Source organism: Octopus sinensis, linkage group LG4 (assembly GCF_006345805.1).
Source record: "Octopus sinensis linkage group LG4, ASM634580v1, whole genome shotgun sequence".
NCBI classification, from domain to species: Eukaryota; Metazoa; Mollusca; class Cephalopoda; order Octopoda; family Octopodidae; genus Octopus; species Octopus sinensis.
In genome coordinates, this window is record NC_043000.1 from 5,906,939 (window position 1) to 5,918,949 (window position 12,011).

A 12,011-nucleotide genomic window follows, 5' to 3' on the forward strand; every position below is an offset into this window, starting at 1 on the left:
CTTGGCTGTCGATGAATTAAGATGTGTCCTGACAAGGCTCCGAGTGAGGAGGTGAACCAGATTCCAAGGGCGAACCAGACTCCGCAGTGATTTAATCCGACTCTGCTGCCTTCCTGACCCAGGATCTCATGCTACCGATGACCAGCGATGAAACATCTCCTTCTGTGAAATAATAAACTATTATTGTTATTTGTTCAGCTATTCGTGTTCCTGCCACTTTATTCCTTTCTACAACATTTTAGGGAAAAATGTGTGAAGCACCCTACAAGTGCAGATATCACACGGAGATGGATAACGAAACTCCTACAAATGTGTGTATCTGAGAGGGGTATTTTTTATTTCATCTAGTTTCAGCTCATGAGCTGTGGCCAAGCTGGGGCACTGCCATTTAGAAAAAAACATGGCAAAGGTGGAGCAAGCCCCTAACTCTTTGCCTCATTCTAAAAATCAATTTAATATTGATGGTCCCAAATAGGGACCATATCAGATATTAAGCTGATAAGAACAGATACTACACTTTGATCTTAGCCATAAAATCATAAGTTCAGTAGAATCATAACCAACTGGTCCTTCTGTATTTCCTTTTACCCAAAGCCAGGATCTTTTCAGCACCCCCTCGTTTAAAGTGGGTTGACATACGTCTAAACAACAAACGCAGACTGAACAACATCCTCAGACTATCCCAGGACTGCTGACACCCCCTTCCGCCACCACCACCACCACCACACACTAAACAAACTACAAGCTTTGAAAGCATGCAGTGAGGCCCACCTTCAAAACAAAGACATAGCTATGTCCAAAATGTAGTCTCTTTGCAGGATGTCAATCAAGTAAGCTACAACGCTACCACCACCATCACAGGAAGTGGGGCGAAGAGGAGAAGGAGGAGGAAAAGACAGCTGAGGAGGAGGAAGAAAACAACAATAACAACTACTACTACTACTGCTACTACTACTACAATAGAAAGATGCATGGTGTATGTAGCTCAATGAGACTCTGAAAAAATATTCTCGTTCTTTTTTCTTTTAAATTTAAACACATTTCATTTTCTCATCTATATTTAAGAATCTGCACCAGAGCTTGTCTCTTTTCCTCTTTTACTTGTTTCAGTCATTTGACTGTGGCCATGCTGGAGCACTGCCTTTAGTCGAGCAAATCGACCCCAGGATTTATTCTTTGGAAGACTAGTACTTATTCTATTGGTCTTTTTTGCTGAACTGCTAAGTTACGGGGACGTAAACACACCAGCATTGGTTGTCAAGCGATGTTGGGGGGACAAATACAGACACACAAACATACACACACACACACACACACATATATTTATATATATATATACATATGGTAGGTTTCTCTCAGTTTCCGTCTACCAAATCAACTCACAAGGTTTTGGTTGGTCTGAGGCTATAGTAGAAGACACTTGCCTAAGGTGCCATGCGGTGGGACTGAACCCAGAACCATATAGTTGGTAAGCAAGCTACTTACCACACAGCCACTCCTATGCCTATACATTATTTGATTTTTAGTTAGGAAGTAAAAAAGTATTTGTGTGATGTTTGAAACAACAGTTTCTTTTCATACAAAGCAATGTCCCATAATTAAAGAAGGGGGTCGTCATTGTCATTGTTGTTGGTCTAGCTTCCAGCCAGCCCAGATGGGGAGAGAGCTGATTGGAGAGGGAGTCAACTATGGGACTTAACAAGGAACTCTCGCCTATTAACAACAACAACAACAAAAATATGCTAAATTACCAAAGACAAGTGTCTTCTGCTATAGCCTCAGGCTGACCAAAGCTTTGTGAGTGAATGGAAACTGAAAAGAAGACCCTTACACACACACACACACACACGCGCGCGCACACACACACACACACACACACACACACACACACCACACACACACACACACACACACATATACAATTTAAAAATTGGGATAAAATCTTTATAAGAAATTATCAAGTAGTTAGCATGAAAAATCTCATAAGGGAAAAATTTATTAATTATTCCCTTTAAATATATTTATTTATATTAAGAGCATTTCTATACATAAATGCCTCACACTAGGAGGGACTCTTAAAGTCAAAACTACCATAATAAACACATTTTATTATTGTAGTTTTGACTTTAAGAGTCCCTCTTAGCGTGAGGCATTTATGTATAGTAATGCCCTTAATATATATATATATATATATATATATATATATATTAGAAGGTTTGGAGATGATGTACAGGTATTTTATATTAGAAGAAATGAGGTACTCAGAAATTCAGATGGTTTTATATTTACATATATTTATTTGTATATTACATGTTTTTATACATCATATAACTTATATCATATATCATATATTAGTGCTTTCTCTCATTCCAGTGAGGTTTTCAAATCGAGCTTAGTTCCAATATATCGAACTTTCTTCTAACATATATATATATTCCTGAGCGCCATACTAATACATTGTTTGTTTGTACTCCACCTGCCTTCGTCTTTTGTTTATTTTCGTAAACCTTCCCGTTATATATATATAGGCACAGGAGTGGCTGTGTGGTAAGTAGCTTGTTTACCAACCATATGATTCTGAGTTCAGTCCTACTGTGTAGCACCTTGGACAAATGAATTCTAGTATAGCCTCAGGCCAACCAAAGCCTTGTAAGTGGATTTGGTAGACGGAAACTGAAAGAAGCCTGTCATATACATGTTTGTGTGTGTGTGTGTTGTGTATGCGTATGTGTTTGTCACCCTAACATCGCTTGACAACCAATGCTGGTGTGTTTACATCCCTGTAACTTAGTGGTTCAGCAAAAAAGGGCTGATAGAATATGTACTAGGCTTACAAAGAATAAGTCCTGGGGTCGATTTCCTTGACTAAAGGTGGTGCTCTAGTATGGCTACAGTCAAATAACTGGAACACATAAAAGAATAAAAATATGTATATTGCTTTATTCTTTTATCTGCAGCCATTCTGGAGCAGAAGCTTGAAGGATTTGAGTCACCCAAATCGACCTCAAGACTTATTTTTTAATCCTGGCACTTATTCTATCAATCTCTTGTTCTGAACCACTAAGTTTCAGGGACATAAATGCACCAACACCAGTTGTCAAGCAGTGATGGGGGTGACAAACACAGACACAAAGACACACACACTTAAGTATATATACATATATACTAGCAGTATCGCCCGGCGTTGCTCGGGTTTGTAAGGGAAATAACTATATAAGCATTTTTAGAGAGTTATAGCCAAAAAATAGCAAAAAAATGCATTAAAAATGGAAAAAAAATTATGGTAAATTTTTTTTTAAATCGTTGACTCATCGTAGACATTTTTAGAGAGTTACTTACCTTATATAATAGCGAAAAAATGCATTAAAATGGAAAAAAGTGATGGTCAATTTTTAAAAAAATCATAGACTCATCGTAGACGCGCACTAATACCCAGAAGGGCTCGATATGAATCACGACTATAAGATACCCGGTTTTGGTTAAACTGCACCGCAAAATGTGGGAGTAGTTAGGAATCTAAATCGTAGGAGTCAGACACACAACTTGACTTTTATATATAAAAATATATATATATATATATATATATATATATTATTTTTATTATTATAATTATTATTATAATAATTAGGGAAAATATTAAATTGAATTACTCTCAATAATTAATTCATATATATCGAAATAGTGTTAGAGATAGAAGCACCCACAACTTCATCAACTCCAAACGATATTAACTCAACCAAGCCGCATGACACATGTGTAGACTGCATTATGGGAAATATGGGGATCATGAATATAAATAGTAAGTATATCATTTAATATCTTATGGCTTGGTTGAGTTAATATCGTTTGAAGTTGTGGGTATTTCTATCTCTCTAACACTATTTTGATACACACACACACACACATATATATATATACACACACAGATATATATATATATAATATATATATATATATATATAAATTGGGTCATCATATAGATAATGTGCAGTTTTTTCAACTGCATGAACTAAGTCAGAGGGGGACAGGATAAACTACCTGCATCAACTTGCTACAAAAGCAAATAGTAATTTTACCTTGTACTTATTCTTAGCACAAGTTTTGAAGAGTGCACTTCGATTTTAACAGTTATTATTTCAAAGCTATAATGGAAGTGACAAAGGAGCATATTCGGCATATTTTGCTTTATGAGTTCAATAAAGGCAACAACACAATGGAAAGTGCAAGGAATATTAATGCAGTATGTGGGGGATCAGAAAATAAGCATAAGCCAGTGTCAGTGGTGGTTCCTGGAAATCACAAAGCCAAGAAGACAAGCCTTGTCCTGGAAGATCTATAGGACTCAATGAGGACTAATATGGGCCACCTCCTCTCAGAGGTTAAATGGGATTGTGTAAGGCCAACATCTCTACCTAAAAAACAAAAGCAGAGTCACACAGAAGCACTGATGGCAATTCAAAATCAACAGGACACTAGTATAGCTAAAGAGATGTAGAGGGGGTAGTCTGCCCTGTGTGGCACTTCTATGGAGGCAGCACCACTTTTGGGTCTACTGTAGGCAATATTTTTTGTGGGGGTCTGGGGGCAGCACACTGAAGGACTGTCCTGGGCATCACACACTCTTGCTACACTAGTGCAACAAGACCTGGGAATGTGAAGGCCTTTTCTCAGGGAAACATATGACACAGTGCAGTGAATTCAGAAAGGATTGGGGCAGAGCTGAAAAAGCAGGGGTCCAACTTGCAAAATGAGGTAGGACAGCCCTGAGTTGAGAACAGCGAAGAAAACTGTTTTTGACTGATTTTTGCACCATAGGGAGTGAAAGGCTTAAGAAAACAAGATTCCTGTATATGCCTCTGTGCGTGCGTGTGTGTGTGTGTGTAACAGTGAGTTGATCAGCCTTCCTCTGCATCATTCAGTGAGTTTTGTGATATTTGTTAATACTGTAATGTTTTTAATTTAACAGGGAATCCAACGTAGTTACCAATGTCAATGCTAAGGGAGCAGATTCATGATGAAAGGCATTCCAGTAAGGCAGCAAGCTGGCAGAGTCGTTAGCACGCCGGGCAAAATGCTTAGCAGTACTTCGTCTGTCTTTACGTTCTGAGTTCAAATTCCACCAAGGTTGACTTTGCCTTTCATCCTTTCGGGGTCGATAAATTAAGTACTAGCTATGCACTGGGGTTGATATAATTGACTTAATCCGTCTGTCTGTCCTTGTTTGTCTCCTCTGTGTTTATTCCCCTTGTGGGTTGTAAAGAAATAGGTATTTTGTCTGTTTTTACATTCTGAGTTCAAATTCCGCTGAAGTAAAATTTGCCTTTCATCCTTTCGGGGTCGATAAATTAAGTACCAGTTGCATACTGGGTCGATCTAATCGACTGGCCTGTTCCCCCAAAATTTTGGGCCTTGTGCCTAAAGTAGAAAAGGATCAAAGGCATCCCAGTTGATTGTGATCATCATCATCATCATTTTCCATGGTTGCAGGGCTCAGATGGAATTTGTTGAGGCTGGTTTTCTATAGCTGGGTAGCCTTCCTCTCACCAACCCTCACCTGTTTCCAAGTAAAGTACTCCCCACCCCCTTCCCATGACTAGACATGCTTCCATGCAAGATTGGAAATGAAAGACCTTCTTACATGATGGTGGCATTTGTTTACAAGTATCACATGAAATCAAAACAAGCTAGACAGTAACACACACACACACACACACACACACACACACACATAAATACACACAACCACATACATGTGTACACACAAACCTACACACACACACAGACACATACACACACAAGCATATGCACATACATATACACACACATGTACACACACATGTACACACATACGTGCATACATACACATACACACAAACACACACACATACACATATATGATGATGATGATGATGATGATGATGATGATGATGATGATGATGATGGTGGTGGTGGTGGTGGTGGTGGTGGTGGTGGTGGTGGTGGTGGTGGTGGTGGTGGTGATGATGATGATGATGATGATGATGATGCTGGTGTTGGTGGTGGCGGTGGTGGTTGTCCACTCGTAACTGAAGAAGACCATCACTGACCGTTGCTCATCCAAAATGCCAGCAATGCCCATGCTGGAGGTTATTGGCACCAGAAGTTGGTGCCATAGCCTGATAGCCATTAATAGGTTCATTCATCCCTTTGGCATCCCTTTGTTTTAGTTCTGCTGAGTACCTAGCAACCCTCCTCACTAGGCAAGCCTAGTAAGAGTCACCAGTTTAATTACTAATGACCTGACCATCATCATCATTTAACATCTATGCTCCATGCTAGCATGGGTGGGACAGAACCACAAGAGCCGGCCAGGCCAAAGCCTGCACCAGACTTCTGTGACTGTTATGGCAGGATTTTTACAGCTGGATGCCCTTCCTAACACCAACCACTCATGCACACACACACACATATTCTTTTATTCTTTCACTTGTTTCAGTCATTTGACTGTGGCTATGCTGGAGCACCACCTTAAAGTGTTTTAGTCGAACAAATCAACCCCAGAACTTATTCTTTGTAAGCCTATTACTTATACTATCGGTCTCTTTTGCCAAACTGCTAAGTTATGGGGACATTAACACACCAGCATCAGTTGTCAAGTGATGGTGGGAGGACAAACACAGATATACACACACACACACATAAATATATATATACACACACATGTGTATATATATATATAAATATATATATACATACACAAAGACCGGTTGAGGCAAGCGAAGTCGATATAGAACCTCATCCGACGACAGACACCCATCCCAACCCCCATGCTTGCGAAGACATGTTGGGGCAAGCGAAATCGAAATCGAAATCGAAACCGAATTGAACCAGCCAGGATCCCTGGCCTGGTGGTACGTAAAAAGCACTATCCGACTCGGGCCGTGGCACGTAAAATACTCCAATGCGACCGTACGACAGGCACCCATGCCAACCCCCTTGCTTGTGAAGACATGTTGGGGCAAGCGAAATCGAAATCGAATTGAACCAGCCAGGATCCCTGGTCTGGTGGTACGTAAAAAGCACTATCCGACTCGTGGCCGTGGCACGTAAAATACTCCAATGCGACCGTACGACAGGCACCCTTGCCAACCCCTTTGCTTGTGAAGACATGTTGGGGCAAGCGAAATCGAAATCGAATTGAACAGCCAGGATCCCTGGTCTGGTGGTACGTAAAAAGCACTATCCGACTCGTGGCGATGCCAGCACCGCCTCGACTGGCTTCCGTGCCGGTGGCACATAAAATACACCAATCTGACTGTGGCGTTGCCAGCCCCGCCTGGCACCTGTGCAGGTGGCACGTAAAAAGCACCCACTACACTCACGGAGTGGTTGGCGTTAGGAAGGGCATCCAGCTGTAGAAACATTGCCAAATTAGACTGGAGCCTGGTGCAGCCTTCTGGCTTCCCAGAACCCCGGTCGAACCGTCCAACCCATGCTAGCATGGAGAACGGACGTTAAACGACGATGATGATGATGATGATGATTTAAATTTATGCGTATCTGGCATCAGAATTTTTCTTCTGCCCTTATCTTGTAAATTATGTATAAATTTTACCTTTAAAGGTATTTTTTGATATGCTGGCCATTGATAAAATTTTTTTCCCGAAAAAAATTTTATCCTATATTAATTATAAATAGATTAGGGTTCACTTCCGGATTCTGTCACTCTGTAAAAGTTTCTAGTTCGAATCACATGTGTCTCAAGGTGTGCCGAAGATTTTTCTATTTGGATATATTTGGGGTACTTAAGTCTGCTCGGGACTTGGTGCTTGCTTCTTCTGTGGGTATGAATAAGTATTTCATTTATATCTCGCGTATTTGCCGCTGAAGAGGGGAAAATTTCTTATGAATTAACCCCGAAATTGGACCAATACGGTAATAACGAATTTTTTAGAGATTTCTATCGGTTTGTTTCGAGACGCATAAATTTAATGGTTATCGACAATTTTTTGTTTCCGCGTATCTGGCATCAGAATTTTTCTTCTGCCCTTATCTTGTAAATTATGTATAAATTTTACCTTTAAAGGCATTTTTTTGATATGCTGGCCATTGATAAAATTTTTTTCCCGAAAAAAATTTTATCCTATATCAATTATAAATATATATATATATATATACACACATACATATGATGGGCTACTTTCAGTTTCCATCTACCAAATCCACTCACAAGGCTTTAATCGGCCCAAGGCTATAGTAGAAGACACTTGCCAAAGATGCCAAACAGCGAGACTGAACCCGGAACCATGTGGTTAGGAAGCAAGTTTCTTACCACAAAGCCACGTGAGTGTGTGTCTTTGTGCTTGCATTTGTCCCTAACAACCAATGTTGGTGTGTTTACATCCCCCATAACTGAGCAGTTTAGCAAAAGAGAGTAAGTACTAGGCTTACAAAGAATAAGTCTTGGGGTCGATTTCTTCAACTAAAAATCCCTTTAAGGTGGTGCTCCAGCATGGTCGCAGTCAAATGACAGAAACAAGTAAAAGAATAAAAGAATATATATATATGTATACATTCTTTTATTCTCTTACTTGTTTCAGTCATTGTTTTTTACTTGTTTCAGTAATTTCGCACATGTGCATTGTTTGTTTTTGATTTTGTCAACTACACAGTATAGTAGGGTCAGTTGGGCACTGTCTGTGAGAAAAACAGCCTCCATTCATCTTCCCACGTGGCCTCAGACTCAAGACGGAGGCTTAGACTAAGTGCCCAGAGGAAGTAGTGCTGCCATGGGTGAAGAGGATGGTTGCTGGAAGGCTCTATGTCTGGCAACAGGACTCTGCACCATCCCACACAAGCTGGAGAATCCACTCATGGCTGTCAGAAAATTTCTGCAGTTGGGCTAGGGACCAACAAAACTCTTTGTAACACCAAAGATGAACTGAAGGCAAGGATTAGGACAGCATTCACCAACATAAACAAGGAGACTCTCTAGAAGAGTTGCAGGAGATTCCGAAGTCATCTGGAGGCCATGGTTGAAGCTAATGGCAATTTTATTGAATAAATTTACAACAGTTTATTCACTGTACTCTGTATAAATAAATGAATATATATATATATATGTATATATCTATCAATCTATCTATCTATCTATCTATCTATTTTTCTGTCTGACTGTCTGTCTATCTATCTATCTATCTATCTATTATATATATATATGCCAGTACCGCCTCACTGGCCCTCATATATCCAATATACTGCTAGTGAAGTACCCAACAAGGTTAATACATAAATGTTACGGATTGCGATGCAATCAATTCATTTACTGTATTATATGGGCAAAGGTAAAATGTTTTACCACAAATCTATATCTATATCTATATTTATATTTATATTTACTTATATTTATATTCTCCTATATATATTCTACTTATTGTATAACATTACTCTTTTATGTACACTTTTTTATGTACACTGTTTTGTTCTACTTTATTATGTTTGTCCTTACAGTTTCTTATGTGGTGGTTTAATAAAGTATGTGATTGAGTATTATCTGGTAATTGATATTTGATTTAGATGTATTTCTCCATTTTCTTATTTTGTGTGTGTGTGTGTGTGTATGTATATATATATATATATATATATATATATATATATATATATATATATATATATATATATATATATATATAATATATATATATATATTTATATATATATATATTTATATATATATATATTTATATAAAAATAAAAGGAGGGTGAGCTGGCAGAAACGTTAGCACACCGGGCGAGACGCTTAGTGGTATTTCGTCTGCCGTTACGTTCTGAGTTCAAATTCCGCCGAGGTTGACTTTGCCTTTCATCCTTTCGGGGTCGATAAATTAAGTACAAGTTATGCACTGGGGTTGATGTAATCGACTTAATCCCTTTATCTGTCGTTGTTTGTCCCCTCTATGTTTAACCCCTTGTGGGCAATAAAGAAATAAGAAATATAATATATCTGAAACAACAGATATATCCATCACATCTGATAGTGTGGAAGACTGAAACAAGTCTAGTTGAACTAGGAAGTAACCAGGGGCCTACACAACAACAGTAAGTGAATTAAATTTACTTCATTTCATAAGTCATACTTCTTTCATACATTAGTAATCCTTTTTTTCTTCATATTTAAAACTGTTGTTTTGTCTTATGAAGAAGCAAGAGTGTAAGTGTTTAAACATTTCTACGAACAGTGAAACCCTTTTGAAAATAGATCCTGGTTCTCTTCATGTTTTAGGAGTTGAAGTTTGAAATGGCACCCAACTGCTTGATTTTGTAAGGTTTAGGGTAAAATGTCAGGATGAAGAAAAACTAAAAAGAAAAAGCAATCTATTTACCCTTTAATATTTAGATTACTCTGTCAAAGATAATGCTTATTTATTCACATTGTTTTGGAATTAATCATGTACGAACTTGTAGCTTCAAGATTTTATTGATGTGATTGTTTATTTTTAAGAATGACATTAGGATAGACTTAAGAGGCCAGATCTGGTCAGTTTGAACATGAAATAGGTTGAATATTTTGGCCAAATACGGCCGGTTTAAATGCTAAAGGGTTAAGGTTCACTTTATTATGTTTGCATGGCTCAGAGGGAATTCGTTGAAGCAGATTTTCTACATCTGGGTGCCCTTCCTGTTGCTAACCCTCACCTGTTTTCAAGCATGTTAATATTTCTCATGGTCAGACATGTTTTCACAGATTGGAAATAGAGGATGCCACTTGTATGACATTGATGCTCATTTACTACTGTTGTGTCTACACTCTCAGAGTGGTTAGCGTTAGGAAGGGCATCCAGCTGTAGAAACTCTGCCAAATCAAGATTGGAGCCTGGTGCAGCCATCTGGTTCGCCAGTCTTCAGTCAAATCGTCCAACCCATGCTAGCATGGAAAGCAGACGTTAAAAGATGATGATGATATGATGTGTGATGTCAAGACAAAGAGACACAAGAACACATACATGCATCACCTGGCACAAAGCCACCTCCCTCTTCAGTTGAGGGGTTTTTTTGCCTTGCAAGTTACTTGGTGACCTCACTGCTGTAAGGATCACATAAAAATCACCCAGTACACTCTGTAAAGTGTCTGGCATTAGGAAAGGCATCCAGCTGTAGAAACCATACCAAAGCAGACAGTAGAATTTGGTGCAGTTCTCTGGCTTACTTGACTCCTGACAAACCGCCTGACCTATGTCAACACGGAAAATGGATGGCAAATAATGACGATGATGTTGATGATGACAGGCTTCTTTCAGTTTCCGTCAACTAAATCCACTCTCAAGACCTTGACTGGCCATACCTGTGCTTATGCATATAAAATAAATAAGATATTATAAATCTATTATATACTAAAAAAGTATTTCAATCCGTGAAACATTTTTCTATTCATTTGAATAACTCAAAAGATTTCTGACACTGATAATTATATATTCATGTTTGATATTTGTTTATTGTTGTTATTAAAAGAGAAATCTCAGTGATGATTTATTTTTAGGCTGGGTGTTCTTATCAACTGTTATTTTCCCAATGTAAAGTAGACAACGGTCTATTTTCGGTTTTATCTCTATACCTGCAAGATGAGTAAAGTGTCTTGTCTAAGGATACGGGTATTGCCTGTAGAAGTGTTGGAACATTTGAACTTTTTCTCTCATGTGACAACATAACAACCTTTGTTAATAATTACAATTGCTTATACTGGCTGGTTGTATTTTTTTAATGATCGATATCCGTATGGTAACAAATAATCAACAAATGTTTTAATTTCATATAAGCAAAATAAGAAAATAATTATATTAATTTTCTTAATGATTAGCAATCTGACGGATATAGTTCGTCAAAAAAAAAAAGCGAAATAGCGTATATTGATTTATTAATTATACAAAAAAAAAATAATTATAATTCAACAAATTCTATTAATTCGTTTTGCCTATTTACTTTCAGTCTAAGTTAGAAACAATTCTTTGGATTAATGGTTTTTAAAAGTGAGGGTT

General features: G+C 38.1%; 1 non-coding gene across 1 annotated transcript; it reads right to left on the minus strand.

The window, feature by feature from the left end:
• Positions 1 to 357: 357 nt before the first annotated feature.
• LOC115211298 lies at positions 358 to 545 on the minus strand. The gene has a single exon (XR_003881574.1). It is a non-coding gene; the product is annotated as a U2 spliceosomal RNA (small nuclear RNA).
• Between the last annotated feature and the right edge of the window lie 11,466 nt (positions 546 to 12,011).